A 14,060-nucleotide genomic window follows, 5' to 3' on the forward strand; every position below is an offset into this window, starting at 1 on the left:
TTTGGTCGGTTACGATCCGTTTCGGATTCCCGAAGACTTCTTGCAGGACTCGCATCTTGCTGAAAACTTCTGCAGCACCTGGGCTCTTGACAGGAAAAATCCACTCGAATTTTGTGAACGCATCAACTATAGCAAATAAATGTTTGTATCGCTTCGCCGTCGACTCTAATGGTCCTATGTGATCCATATGGAACGTGTGCAAAGGCAAATCTTCTTTTGGAATAGGATTGAGTTATTCTTCCGCTTTACCTTGCTTTCGTGCACCTAAAATACAAGTGATACAATTGCTAATGCAATAATCAATCTTTGAATCGAGCTTATCGATCCAATATTCCTTTGATATTTTTTCTATCATTTTGCGTTTGCCAATGTGTGCATCCTCATGTATTTTACGAATTTTTTCAATTTGAAATCCTTTGGGAATAAACAATTTCTTCTGCCCTTCTTCGCCTTTGTATAATATCTCGTTCTGATTAGAATAATTCTCATAGCTTTCTGGTTCAAGAATTTTATTAATTGCTCGACATCGATCGTCTTGATGCTGGGCTCACTTGATTCTTTCGACTAATCCATCCTTTATGACGTAGATACCAGTCATCCGACTGAGAGCATCCACGTGTTTCATGCGAGTTCCAGATCTATGCTCTGTTGTAAACTCAAACTCGGCTAACAGCATTGCCCATCTGGCTATCTTTGGTGCGAGCTCTTCTTTCTTGAGGGTTTGCTCGAACGCGGCACAGTCAGTAACTATGTTAAAAGGCTTATGCAATAAATAAACCCTAAATTTTTTTAAAGCTTCGATCACAGCCAACATCTCAAGTTCGTAAGTATGGTATTTTTCTTGAGTCGGAGTCGCTTCGCGGCTGAAGAAATACACTGGATGAAACTCTCCATCTATTTCGTGTCGCTGCAATAAAACAGCTCCAAATCCATCTTTTGACGCATCTGTGTGCAGTTCGGTTTCTATATCTTCTCGATACAACTGCAGCACAGGCTTCGTTATTAGCAAATTCTTCAGAGTAGTAAAAGCTCGCTGCTGATCTGGACCGAAACTGAAAACTGCATCTTTTTTCAGTAGATCACTCAGAGGCTTCGCAATTTTCGCATAATCGCGAATAAACTTACGGAAATACCCAGACAAGTCTAGGAATCTTTGCAGCTGTTTAATTGTTTTAGGCTCGGCATAGTTGACCAGCGCTTCTGTCTTTTTTGGTGAAGGTTTGATCGTATTGTCTTCGATAACGTGGCCCAAAAACTCTATACTTCTTCTCAGCAGCTGACAATTCCTCCAGCTTATCCGTAAACCGTACTCTGAGGTAATAAATAATACCTGCTTTAATAACTTCAAAGCGACCTCTTTATCTTGAGCTAAAATTACGAAATCATCATAATAAATAATTATTTTCTTACTCCTTTTATGCTTTTCATAAATCATCGATAAAAAACGTTGGAATACAGCTGGTGAAGTACACAAGCCTTGAGGAGCCTTGCAAAATTCATGTTGCCCAGTGGAAATTACGAGTGACAAATATTTTCTGCTGCCTTCCTCTACATTCACGTGAAAAAATCCATCCTTCATATCAATAGTGCAGAACACCTTTGCTTATGCAGTCGATCAAGCACATCTTCGATGAGAGGGATGGGAAAATGCTCTCTAACAACAACCTTATTTAGAGCAGTAAAACCAATACAAATACGGATTGAACCATCCTTCTTCCGTACAGAAACAATTGGCGCCGCAAATTCTAATGTACTGCGTCTCACAACGCCTGCCTCAATCCGTCCATCCACTAGCGCTTCGACTTGGCGCAGCTCGGTTGCAGACAGCCTTCTCGGGTTGCGACAAATCGGCGTTTCATCTCTTAAGCTTACTCGCATCTCAACAGGAGCTTCTCTAGTTAATAGTGGCTTGTAGTTGGAAACCAACTTTCTCACTTCTGTTGCATGCACTTCTTTCAAGCCATCGTACAGTTCTGGATACTCTTCTTGCTCCATTTTGATCATGTTGATGTACTTGCCGGTCGGAATTACATAGGTGTCGTCACGCAGCAAATGTATTTCAGCGTGCTCCCTTAGCTCATTGCCAACAATAAGCCTATCTGAAATACAATAAACTGGTGCTACTCTAAAATTCAGAGGATAATAAACACCATCAATCCACGTCAGAGCATCCGTTGTACCGATAGAGCTAAACTTCTTGCCACCCACACCCACAAACACTTCCAGCATTCTATTTAGTTTCAGTGTTTTTATCTCATCAAAAAAATCTTGCCTTAAAAAATTGCACTTCGATCCACTATCTATCAGCCCATCGACTTTATGTCCTTCAACTTTCATCTTCTTCATGCTAACATCTTCTTTACAGTGAATCCGATTGACTTTAGTGATTGAATCAGTTTTTTCAGCACTTTTCTTCGTCTCCACTCGACTTTTTTCGGCTTTGTTTACACTCGGACAATTCGGTGAAATATGACCAAACTGCATACATTTAAAACACTTCTTTGACGTGTGTATACAATCTTTGCTTACATGTCCGCTTTCACCGCAGTTAAAACAACCGCGTGTAGATTTCGAGCTACTTTTCTTTGTAGATGCCTGCTTCGGCTTAGCAGACTGCCCCTGCACGACGCGTTGTTTACTTCTCGCGTTCTCGTACGCTGGCAACAGCTCTTTCAGCTTAGCTATTGTTTTTGCACTATATAATATAACCTTGTTCGTCGCCTCATCAGGAATACCGTCTACTACATATTCGGCTATAACATCCTTGCTCAGCTGCGCACGCATTCCAATTTTCATCATGCTTTGAACATACTCAAGCATAGTCTCCTGTGGCGCCTTTTTTTTCTTTGCGAGCATATCATGTTTACTACGGCTGCTGTTCGTCACGGCGAAATCTTCTCGAAGGCTGTTTCTTAACTCATTCCATGTTACAATGCTACTCTTACGTTCTAACCAAATTTTGGCAGCACCATCGAGGCACTTTTTTGCGGCAACCAAAGTTTCAACCGGTGACCATGCATAAATAACGGCAAGCTGATTTATTTCTTGAATCCAAGAATTGATTGGGTAAGCGGCATCTTCACCCGAATATTGCGGCAACGTCCCCTCTACGTCTCTCAAGCTGATCTTTGATTAAACGTGGGTCAGACCAGGGGGCGGATTTTCTTGAGAGGTTAACGCCAACTCTCTCTTTGCTATGTCAAGCTCTCTCTTTAGTAGCTCGTTCTCTCTCTGTACCATAGCTGTATCAATCGGTCAACTCCTGGCCTTCTGAGTCTCGGCCAATTGTTGCTGCACGTGCATAAGTTCAAGCTTCATTTTTTGCATTGCAGCTTCATGCTCTGCCTGTGACATTTGGGTTTCGTCGTCAGACATCTTGGCTTGTCGTCCGCGACTTCTCACTACAGCTTCTTGTTGACAAACGGCGCTCGACTTCTTTGCCTCTCTAGGCGGTTGGAAACGTGTCGCTTGAGCGCGAGAGCCACTCTGCTCTCTTCGAATTTTACCTTGCTTCTCCGTCTCGCCCGATTCGTCAAACAATTGTGTGTTCGTATAGGCACGTATATAAGTATCAAATACAACTTAGGTACTATACACACAGCACTCACAGCAATGTCTATATGGAGCGGCACTCGCGGCGTCTCCCGAGAACTCTCCACTACTCCTTGTTGTTGCCAACTCGTCTCTGGCACTCTTGTAGTTGATTAGCGTCAATTCGGCTACCCGCTTCTGAGAACCGTCTGTTCCCAAACATCAACTAATATAACGGCTGATTTTAGTTTTTCAAACGTCTTTGAAAAAACATTAACTTCTTATGCGATACGTCTTCTTGGCACCTCTAGTCAGTAGATTTGTCGTCTACTCATCCTCTAACTGGTGCGAGTTCCAGGATTCGGCTTCTCCTGTTAAACAATAAGGTTCATCGCATTTATAGTCCACAGTCCACAGTCGTGCACTCCACAACTGAACACGTCTTGAACTATCACTACAACCAAACACCTTCGCCACCTTCACAAATCGACCGCAGCATCTAATCTTAACACATTACTCACAATTCCGCATCCCGGACGAGCCCCTAAAATTTGTGAGAAATAAATTGCAAAATAGGAATAAGATCAAGACAGATGTAAGTATTAGATAACTTTAATGTTTAGTCGTGTTACATCTCGTGAGAGTCAAGCGCGGAGAGCTCTTGACTCGACTGTAGCCAAGAGCGAACTGCCCTCGCGCGCCACATAGCGCATCCAATCCAACTCTCTCATTTATACATAGTTATACTCTCGCCTGATCAATCGTGTTATATATTTTTTATTTTCATTTTAAACACAATCATACCAACACAATTAATAAAGGACAAACGCACGGAAACTTATTTGGGGTTTATTACGCGGTGAGCTTACCCCGGGCTCAGGGATGACGGAGGTACGAAGCAGCCGAACACAACGACAAAACAGCGAGTAGAAAGAGACTTAGATTTATTAAATATATAAATATTGTTTGATTGGATAGGCGAATTACTTTCGAGAACGATCGTGACTTGGATCGCAGCGGACGTTCGCGTGCAGAAGTCCACGTTGCTTGAGTCGAGATCCGTGAGTGAGTCGGGCCACGCTCGCCACCTAAAGGTGGGCGCTCTAGAGAGCTTTTGCTGCTGAAGATGGCACGCTCTACCATTGCGCTCGCGGGATGAACTGTTGTTTTCTGTTCGATCGTGGGACAAGCTACCACCTGCAGCAGCTCAGCAACGATGGTTGTTGTGACTGGCGTATTCGGGTGGGGACCCTGAGTCCAGAACGAGAGATGAAATGGAGCGAGCGGACTGTATTGATGGTGGTGGGATAACGATATGCACTTAATAGGTTTAATAGATATGCGTTTGGTATGATATATGTTCATGAGTTTGAATGCGGATACGTGGAGAGAATCTTACCTAAGATGATAATGCATGTATGTAGACGGAGATGCTGAGCAGAAAAGGATAAGAGTTCATGGAACAAGTGAAGTAAGGATGATAAGATGTTCGTGTACTTGAAAAGAATTAATTGAGATTCATGCGAGGATAAGCGAGATAAAGAAATATATGTGTTAAGTAAGGTGCAGATCGTGGAGGTGTGACAGGCGTAAACGTGAAGAGGGGTGAAAGAAATAAACAGAGCGTGATTGTGAGGAAGGAGATTTCGAGGAGAGGATGAGGGTTAGATAGAGAAGGGTAGATTAGCACGAGCAAGAGGTGAAAGGGGCAAGGATGACCAAGAGATTGATGGATAAACGATGAATTAAAGAATGAGAATGGAAGTTGCAGAGGTACAACATGAACACGAGATGCAATGAATGAGAGATGTGGAAATGTGAAAGGAATAATTCGTGAAATGATTAGGTGGAGGGATCGTGATGAAGATGGATACTAACTATGAATAAGTATGGAGGTAAGATATGAATGAAAATAAAAGACTTAGCGTCTCGGTGACGATTTCCTAGGAAGTCTCAGCTGAGTCCTGAGGCTCAAAGACGGCGGCGAAGATCTCCTGCAGATGACACAATCTGTAAGCGGTAAAACTTCAAGCACTAAACAAGAGGTAATCACAAAGCTTCCGATTTTGCGTATCAGGCAAGAGAGAGCGTGCAAGGAAAAAAATCGAGTCCTAAAGCTCCACTCCTCCCGCTACCGCGCTGACACACTTCGAGCTAATCAGCGGCGGGTGCGAGCGCGTGCAAGGCTCCAGGGGCAAAAAAGTATGTTTGTTTTGGAAGTTAGGATAAAGTTTCGCTCCGATTCCGTCTCTCGACGCAACAGAAAGTTACCTAGCGTATAATGTAGCTGCTCACCGGATTATGCCAATAATGTAAAGGGTTTTATTATTTTATGACATCTGCCAAAGAATATAACGTATGGTGGATCAAATAATATGCAGTAGCTTTATTATATACACTGATGACATCATAGACATATAAGAATTATTGACTGCTCGTTCTTATTCACGGCGCTGAAGCACAAGTAAAAAGAGACATAACGTCAAACGTGGAATGAAATAAAGAAATGAAAGTGGGCAACCCAGCTTAAATGCATGTTCCAAATCAAGCAACCAAGTCTGGCCGCAGGTTGGTTTATAATACGAAGCTGACGTGGGCGAAGCTTGGCCTGACTTGGCATAACTTTTGCCCAGTACCCACCTACTTTTTTCTGCACTGATGTTGGATATAAACAATCATATAAGTTTAAAGATTCTTCACATGTGCTTTTTTACCACGCAATACTCCTCAAGGAGGGCTTAGGCGACCTTTTCGCAGCGTAATTACCCAGTTCCCCCCTACCCCCTCCCAGTTATGGAAGGCCTCCCATCCATCTTTTTTTGCTTCTTCCAAGTGCTATAAGTGCCCAGAGTAGTGCTCTTTGTAGGAGCTAAACGTAAAGCACTATAATATAAAAAAAAAGTTGTAAATGTATGTATAGCTGTCAAAACAGCCATTTGTAGTAGCTATTTCTACAGCTATTTATTTTTGTCCAGGTACTCACGCTTAATGCTGTGTCTCTTTCTACTCGTGCTTCAGCGGCGTACACAAAAATAAGCAGTCTGTATTTCTTATATATCTATGAATGACATAACACCACCCGGCAGTAATGGCAAAGAGGATCTTCAGATCGTGTACCCCCACCGCTATCGAAACTTTCCGTTACCCACACCTATCCCCACATAACCTGGGGTGCTTACTGGTTGCTTTTTTTATTTATGATTAATAAAATAATAATGCAAGCGCCTATCCCCACACAACCTGGGGCATTTACTGGCTGCGTATTATAAATAATCAAAGTGACCAGTAAGCGCCCCAGGTTATGTGGGGATAGGTGCTTGCGTCATCATATTTACTTTATTAATAATTATAGTGACCAGTAATCGCCCCGGGTTGTGTGGGGACAGGCACTTGCGTTGTTATTTTATTTATTATAAATAATTAACGTGAATCGCAAGCACATTGAATGTTGTGGTGAGTTGCTCTCGCGTTATTATATTTATTTTATTAACAATTAAAGCAGCCAGTAAGTGCCCCAGGTTGTTTAGGCATAGGTGCTCGAGTTATTATTTCATTTATTATAAATAATCCAAGCGACCAGTAAACGCCCTGGGTTGTGTGGGGATTGGCTTGCGTTATTATTTTATATATTGTAAACAATTAAAATGACGAGTAATTGCCCCAGTTGTGTGGGGATATGCGCTTCCGTTATTATTCACTGGAAAAATAAGTCTTTACCTACACTCCTGCTGTAGCTCTGCTCTGATTGGCTTCGGAACTTTTCCAATGCAAAGTTCCGATAGCGGTAGAGGTATGCGAAGATCCTCTTTGCTAACATTGTCACCCAAACAGAAATCTTGTTGAGGCAAACGAGAGGCCCTTTAGAGAATACCTAAATAGCCTATGGAGGACCTACTGAAGCAAAGTAACGCGGTGTACAGTTGGTCCTCTTTAGGTATCCTAAAGTACCGTGTACCTAACCAAACTTGAAGAGTCTCTAGAGTTTAAATAAATTTATAAGTTCAATGGAAGAGAATGAGATAGAATTATAATGAAATACACTATTATACCTACAGGTATTTTATCATAGAATAAAAAATAGATTGGTGCAAAAAATGTTTACTTGTTTGAATGACTCTTACGTGCTGTACAATAATTAAAGAAATCACCACTACTTAAACGCCGCAATTATAATCATTATTTAACAGAAATGTGCAGAGTGATGAAAAATGTAAACTTTTGGCATTATGCTTAAGCCTATTATTGTTTATTGTTACATTATATTGTGTACAGTTTTGAGATATTGCATCTCAAAAGTACTGACATTGCTTATACTTTTAACACTTAATATACACTTATATGTTAAATAACTACATTAAGTATTGAAAGTATAAGTAATTTAAGTACTTTTGAGATACAAAATATCTTATTGAATCAATAATTTACATTTATATATATATATATATATATATATATATATATATATATATTTATATATATATATATAGGTTAGATTGTTTTTCATTTATTAAACGATTGTCATCATAATTTGTTTTTGAAGCTTAGACTTTTCTCAGCATATATATATATATATATATATATATATATAGACTGACACAATCAAGAACATGGTGGGGAAGCGCGAAAAATTAAAAATATTCGAAACGTTTATAAACATTTCTACTGGGCTCTTATAAAAATAGCTGATCGTCAGCCTGAAAATAGTCATTTGATAAATACCCTAACTAATCTGTAATATTCTTAGTTTGTTACTAAAATATTCTAATATTGCTGAAACTTTTTAATTCCAAAAAACGCGCGAGACACAATCAAGAACATGGTGACATAAATCAAATTCTGGACGCTCTCACAGAATTGAGTGTCGCAACTGTTTAAACTGTGTTACAACTAAAGCTGCCCTAAAAGTCAACCTCTCATTCCCAAGCAGCTGCGATTTCTCGAGCAATTTGAATCTTCATAGTTGAATGAGTTAAAGCAGCTGACAGGCTTGACAAGAAAGTAGGTAAGTTTATACTTGTTGTTCGGATACATACAGCATGACTATAAACTAGCTACTTTTCTCATAACTAGGTACATTTAAGTACGTAATATCTAGCATCTGAAAAACACTTTTTCCTTGAGTAGTCAGATAAAGTGAGCAAATCCGGTACATGAAATTGCAAAGTTTACTTTTAAATTTTTTTTAGTTAGATAATAACAATACAAATAATATATAAAATTTGAAGGCCAATCTCAATAAGGCAAGTGAGCTATTCACATAGACATTTTTTGCTCATTTCATTGTGAACGTTCATATTAAAAGAGTTGAAAGAGATCAAGTTAAAAGTCCATTTGATAACGAATGTCGAGCTTACACTACGTCGTCTTTTCAGAGGACAACAGCTGGGAAGATCTTCTGGCAATCCAGCCCGCTCTGACTGACGCGATCGCTTGCCTTTAACTATCGATCGAGCCGAGGCAGATCAGTGAACTCTGAGACAAGTTGAGGCCTAACTTGAGCTGGACAGCTACTGGGGTGACTTTCAGGCCAACCACACGAGTCTGCTGGCAACGGCCGTCGACGACGAAGTGGCCAACATCAAGAACAGCCAATACGTCATTGGGCAGAACGGCTACATCACCCCTCGATCCTATATTCACCCTGCCAGAGCACGTCCCCTCCGGCATCGACTCCTATAAATCTTCAGCTAAAAACAAGCCTTGGGTGCGGCCTACGCCAACCACAAATCAATATTTCGACGTTCTCGGGCAAACTCGAGAAATGGAAACCGTTCTGTGACTTATTCAAGGCGCTCATCTATGGTGATTAGTAGCTCTCAGACTTTGAACGGCCTTATTATCGAAAGACTCATGTCTAGAGTCCGCCTCAACATGCTGCAGACGGTCGGGGCTAACTGTGCCACGGCATGGGGCTACTTGAAACACGATTTGAGCATAGTTGACTGCTGATTCAGTACCACATCATGGCGCTTCTCAACCTTGAACCTCTCTGAGACGAATCTGACGGAGATCTGCAAGGCCTTCTTGATACGCTAGAGCAGCATTGAGACCATCTCCAAGCCCTTGGCCACCCCGTGTCAACCTGGGATGACTGGTTTTTGCCCATCGCCTCATTGTTCGTGGATCTGATCACTTGTCGTGCTTGAGAGGATGAGTTACAGTGGCTTGAGGTGGCGAGCGTGAGCCTAAACAGCAACGTCACCACTTTCAAGACGCGGACAAACTTTCTCTGAGGGAGATGTCGAGCTCTCGACTTCGTTGAAGCTTTGCGGTCGATGCAAGGGCCAACGCGCACCCAGCATCCCAGCTGCAGTATTCGCGCAGCTACAAGTCGCTCACGATGCGTGAGGAGAATCTTCCTTCTTTGCCCAGCTTGCCACGATCACCACTATATCGGCCACGGCGATGCCTTTCAAGGCCTGGGGCCGTTAAAGAGAAGGGCCCTCGCCAGCAAAGAAGGTCTTCGCTTCAACTACCTTAGATCAGGCAACCTGGTCTGATTGTGTCCCTCGTACTTCATCTGCCAACACTGTAGATCAAGTCACCACAGTCTGCTCCATAAGGACAGCCACAACCGCATTCAGGAACCGCTCGACAGCATCGTTAGGCCAAAGTAGAAGAAGTCCGATCTCGACGCCACCCCTCTAAAGAGGGGTGGCTGGTCATTGTGACTAGCCGTCCTACCAACAGCGTTGATCCAGCTGTGAAACAGATGGAACTAGCTCGTGACAGCCTGAGCCTTTATTGTCGCGTGCTTGGAGGTGTCATTTATTTCTTCAAGGCTTGCCTAATGCCTGGGTCGAGCATCGATGGTGTCGGAAGCAGCTATGACACGCAATCGCAGTATCAAGCATACGTCTACCTCAAACCAAGCGATGGAAGTCCCGAACTTTCAGAGAAGGTGCTCAGTCTGCGCAGAGTTGCGCTCGTCACTCGAGCGGCATCGCTACAGCTGGAGATGGTCCAAGAATAGTTATACTTGGAGGGCTTGGCAGACCCGGTATTTGGCGTCAACCGCTCGCTGACGGCAAATGTGTTGTGAGACTGCTTCTCAAGGAAGAAGATCTCAGCATGCTTAGGGACAGCTTAACGTGCGCGCTAGGCTCGCTATGGTCTAGGAAATACCGTCTGATCCCCAACCCAGAGATGGTAGCTAACTATCGCTGGTTTGTGGACGAGTCCAGGCGTTTAGCCGTATGAGAGCGCTCACCGAAGAAGAGCTTACAAAAATCGTTGGACCGGTCTGCTACGTACCTCACCACGGCATATATCAAAGCAGACACCATGGGAACAAGCTTCGCATCGTTTTCAACGCGTTCAGACTGACTTCCAGTGGATTTAGCCTGAACGATGCCCTCCTCACTGGATTCTCACTGCAAGCCACCCTCTCCAGCGTGCGTATGGAGACGATGGAGACGACACCGAGTGGCCTTCTGCTTCAACATCCGCATGATATTCCGGCAAGCCTGGTTGCAAGATGGGTGCGCTTACGAACGTCATGGTTTCCTACCGAGCCATTGCTCTCGGTACTGACCTTGAGAGAGCTCTGAGATGCCTTCTTTGCCTGCACTCGCTTGAGTCAGCTGTGAACATTTAAGGAGGAGATTGACTGTCTTCGAAACGGCGAACGTTTGGACAAAAAACACCCACTCACCCTCCTAGCTGCTTTTCTCTGCGAGGAAACTCAAGTTCTACGTGTCGGCGAGTGGCTCCAACACTCCATGCTAACGGACGACGAGAAGCATCCACCGATTCTGCACGCAGTCTGCCCTTTCGCCCGGCTTGTCGTCGCCTAGGCGCATCTTCGAGCTCTACACAGTCGCTTTTGCCTAACGAGTGCCTACGCTGCTTGACGAGTGTGGATGGTTGGAAGCCCTTGGATAATCAAGACCTAATTGCGATGATGCACCACCTGTGTGCGATTGCATGCCCAGCCCGCCTCGCGCCGTGCAGTTGATGGCTCCACTCCCCTCGTCCCATGTCACACATGCTCACGCTTTCAGTCGAACGGGTGTTGATAATGCCAGGCCCTACAAAGTGCTCGCCTCGAGGGGCCACAGCATCCGCACCACAAAAACATAAATCGCCATCTTTGTGTGCATGTGCACGAAAGCCTTGCACCTTAAGCTCGTTACGGACCTGACCACCGCGTCCTTCTTCGGTGCGCTGTCCTGGTTCTGCGGTCGGAGCAGCCGACCAGCCCAATTTTAGAGCAACAACGCCACTTGCTTTCACGGAGCGGATGCTGAGCTACGAGAGGCGTTGTGAGAAGCCAAATTCCAGTGAGACTCTGTCACTGGAACCTTTGCCAGTCAAGAAGTCAGTGGAACTTCATCTCCTCGGGCGCCCCTTACTTTAGCGAACTGTGGGAAGCCAGCGTCGGTGCCATGAAACTTCATCTGCACCGCGTTTTGGGTGCCTGGCATCTGACATACGAAGAGTTCAGCACCGTTCTCATCGGCAACGAAATGGTGCTCAATAGGCGACCTCTTCTGCAAGGAATGCGTGATATTTTTTGGCGACGTTGGAGCAGTAGTTGGAGTACTTGAACTCGCTGCAGCAGCGTTCTAAATGGAAGACACCGCAGCCGAACTCCGCCGTTGGAGACGCTGTCGTTTTCCTGGACGTCACGCTGATCCAAGCTGGCTTTTTGCCCACATAACCCAGGTCGATCCAGGACCTGACTGACTGGTCCACGCAGCGACGATCAAGACCACTACCGGCGAGTACGTTCATCCTATCGCAAAGCTGGTTCTTCTGCCGGACACGCCTCCCACAGCTTTCGGTCCTAACACTACTGAGCCAGGACGCGGCCTGAATTTCAGTTCAGTGGGTGGCATATGAATCTCATTCTAGGAACGAGGCAGGTGGAATATTGCTTCGGCCAAGGCTTGCGGGCGGCGTCCGTCTTGCCTCGCTTCTCCATCAGGCGGGAACGCTGGGACGGCGAGGCTGGCTGCATCCAGCGAGTGGTGTGCTCGTTATTTTTGGAACAAGGGGCCAAGCGAAAGGGCTAGGAAGAAGCCAAAAACTGTTTTCTCGAGCCCCGCCTCACAGATCAGTGTCTTTCCGACCTGATCGCTAAGCTTATACCTGTGATTAATAATACAAATAAAGATCTTCACTCAATAAACCAAACATCGATTTTACGAGAATTTTGAATGGGTATTCAAGCTTATAAAACACATATTCTGTCAAAGTTTTAAGTTCTTATGTGCAACAGAACATAAGTTATAAGATATTTTGAAATAGCACAAAAAAGGGATTTTTTGCCAAATAACTGAAAAACTACTGGACCGATCAGAGTTAAAAAAAACTTATTACATTTGTATTTTTGTTATGCATTTGTTCATTCGTTACAGTTTATTTGTCAAATGCATAGCTTTTCATAAATGGCAAAAAAGGGACTTTGACGATTTTTACTATTTTTTTTAACCATCCTGCCTTATTGATCTCAGAGTTTAAATTTAATATTATATTTGTATTGTTATTACTTAAAAAAAAAATGCTTCAAGTAAAGGCCATTTCATGTTTTTTAGGCCACAAATCAGCTAACTTTACTTGATTAAAAAGTCATATTTTCAATTTATACACATGGCTACTTAATTATTTTGAAGGGGGCTTTGCAAAATAAATTGAAAATACGTACTTGATTGCTGAATGATGTAATAAGGCAAATTTTAATCTAATTGGTTTAGGAGTTTTTTCAGAAGACATGCACGATTTTTTTTAAATTTGGATACAAGGTCCTCTATGACTAATAGAAGCCGAGTTGGTAACCTTCTTTATTTTATATTAATTTTTTTAATTCCTAATTTTGCAGCATGCGACGCTAAAATTTGTAGAGTTCACAGCTTAAAACTGACATTAAGAAAAAAAAAAAAAATTCTGAAAAACTTATGTTTTCTCAGTCGGTTATTTCGTCTGGTAATGTTTCGACTGGCATCAAGTGCGTAGAGACATGAATATTGTGTGCAATCTTTGTCAATTTTTACTACAGTTTCTAAACTGCGTAGGAATCATGCAGTTCATTGTTCGTTACCACTGTCATGTAGTATTAGTCATTTTATCTATTTCTCCCGTTTTTATAATTTAAAATTAACGTTCTTAACTTTGGTATCAACGACTGCGACTTTTTTTTTTTTAGTAAAACTGCTGTCCATTGGTCTAATGATATTCCTGCCAATATTTTACAGTTTACTTGTAATATGCACAGTAGTATTATACGACATGATAAAACAAAAGGTAATACGTGAAAGCACAGAAAATGCACAAAAATTAAGTGTACACTAATGGAAAAAAAAATTTTATATGCACCCACATAATACTTGCACATAAATTAACAAGGATTGCTGTAAAAGTTTTTAGCTAGTTAGGTCCTTGCATACAGAACATGAAAAAATTTTTAAAACTCTTATTGCTGAATTTTGAAAACCACATTGTACTTATCGAAATAATGCACTTTTCGTAACATGATATACTTTTAAACACTTGAAAATATTATTCTTAGAAAAATTATACTGTAATCG

At 42.6% G+C, this 14,060-nt stretch overlaps 1 protein-coding gene across 4 annotated transcripts in view; it reads left to right on the forward strand.

The window, feature by feature from the left end:
* Duox (dual oxidase) overlaps window positions 1-14,060 on the forward strand; it is a 934,738-nt gene that overhangs the window by 50,121 nt on the left and 870,557 nt on the right. The gene's annotated exons all lie outside the window — the stretch shown is intronic.

This window comes from Copidosoma floridanum, unplaced genomic scaffold (genome assembly GCF_036245765.1).
Source record: "Copidosoma floridanum isolate Cflo_tuat_1 unplaced genomic scaffold, Cflo_Japanese_pri ptg000026l, whole genome shotgun sequence".
NCBI classification, from domain to species: Eukaryota; Metazoa; Arthropoda; class Insecta; order Hymenoptera; family Encyrtidae; genus Copidosoma; species Copidosoma floridanum.